Source organism: Elephantulus edwardii, unplaced genomic scaffold, assembly GCF_000299155.1.
Source record: "Elephantulus edwardii isolate Elephantulus edwardi_28Jun2011 unplaced genomic scaffold, EleEdw1.0 scaffold00019, whole genome shotgun sequence".
Taxonomy (NCBI): Eukaryota; Metazoa; Chordata; class Mammalia; order Macroscelidea; family Macroscelididae; genus Elephantulus; species Elephantulus edwardii.
This window is the reverse complement of record NW_006399769.1, coordinates 22,711,760-22,713,669: the sequence shown is the minus strand read 5'-3', so window position 1 is coordinate 22,713,669 and position 1,910 is coordinate 22,711,760.

Here is a 1,910-nt window from a genome sequence, read left to right as displayed (position 1 = left end):
TCCTGGTCCAGGTTATTGTCTTTGCATTTACTTGCTATACATCAGAGAGCTGTACATTGACTGAAGATGAAAGAAGAATTGATGCCTTTGTTTTTTGGTTCTGGAAAAGAGTATTGAACAAAGGACCAGCAAAAAAAAACCACAAATAGGTCTTTCTTGAGGAGGGTGAAGCCAAGTTTCTCTTTTTAAGGTAGGATTTTGAAGCATCAACTCAGATACTTTGGGCATGTAGATAAGAGAGACAAGTCCTTGGACAAGGACATTTTGCTTAGAAGTGTGGAGGGACAACACAAGAGAGGAACACCCTGGATAAGATGGTTTGATACAGTAACTGGGACTATGCGGGTGGTTGGTGTGCTGAAGTCAGTGTGACCGGCTTAGGACAGAGCAAGCTTCAGAGTTGTAGTACATAGTGTCGCTGTGAGTCGTAGGTAACTCGATGGCACATATCAACTATATTTTATTACAAAATGAATGCAGTTTTCTAAGATTTTAAGGACTTTGTTTTCTTATTTCTCTTTGTTTCAAGAGACTATAATAGTTTTAATGCCTACTGTCATATGCCTACTAGATACTACCATCTTCCAGACTAACATTTATTGTTGTTATCAGTTGCAGACCAGTTGGCTCTGACTTACCTGGACTTTGAATGATGTAGAGTAGATATTTTCCATAGTGTTTCCAAGACAAGCCTGTTTTCTGAAGCACCATTGAGTATGTTTGAAAAACAAACCTTTCAACTAGTAGTTGAGAGTTGAAATATTTTCACTACCCAGATATCATCTAATTCTAAGAACAACTTTATGAATTTACAATGCTTAACTTCTATGATATTTTTAAAATTTGCTTTAATTATACAAACTTAGCAATATCTTTTTCTAACACAAATCTAGGCTTTTTCTATGTCATTCTATGTTTCTATATCAAATCCTTAATTAAATGTCTAGGCTTATCATATGGTGGTTTGTTAATTATAAATAAGCCAAATTATCTCTCAGTTTCTTGTATTGTGAGGGTGTGTGTGCTGCTGTTATATAGATTTTTTTAAATTTTGAAAATCTTTATTAAAAATTATTGTAAAAATGAAATATATTATTATTATTTTAAATACATAGTGCCAGTAAAGTTACATTTAAATTAAAAATGTATAAACATGTTATGAAACATGAATATTTTGTTATATGTGAATCATGAACTCACATCTCTCTGGAAATTCAAATGCTTACCTGGTGTGTCTCTCTAATGAACAGGATTTAACTTATTATTGCATTTAGCAGCTTCTGTAGAACATCCTTATGCTTGTGTGGAATCTCTATGCATCTGTGTTTATCCATATGCATATGCTTTAGTTGTTTCCAGACTGTGTGGATGGATGGGACAGGGAATAAGGGTCTCCAACACCACAACCATGGTTTTGTTGTGGGAAACTTTTCAGATTTTTTTGTTCCATTTTACTCAACAGAAAAAAAGCAGCTCCATTTGAATGTCATGTATTTTCTTTTCTGATGCAGTTGGTCAAATGATAAGTGCTGAAGAAGAATAAAACTCTTCACAGGTCCTGAGACTTATGGATGGCAGCAGTCACTGTCAATGTCTCACTCCACCGTATACCATGGCACTCTCCAGAAGTAATCCACTCAGGAAGGCCAAAGAGAACAGCTTCCGGCTGGTGTTCAGGGTCACTCTAATTGCCTGAAAGTTTGACGTAAGGACAAACACACTCTTTGATGAGTTTGAGGTACAGCGGTGTGTAGTCATGTTCCTAAATGACAGCTGGAATCAACAGGCGTTTCCGTAGCTAGACAGTAATAATGCTTTCAGCAGTAAAAGGAAGTTGGGCTTTTTCTCCTCTGTCGTTGGTCGTTCAACCCAAAGAAAGGTAAAAATACCAATAAAAAAGGTGGTTTGTT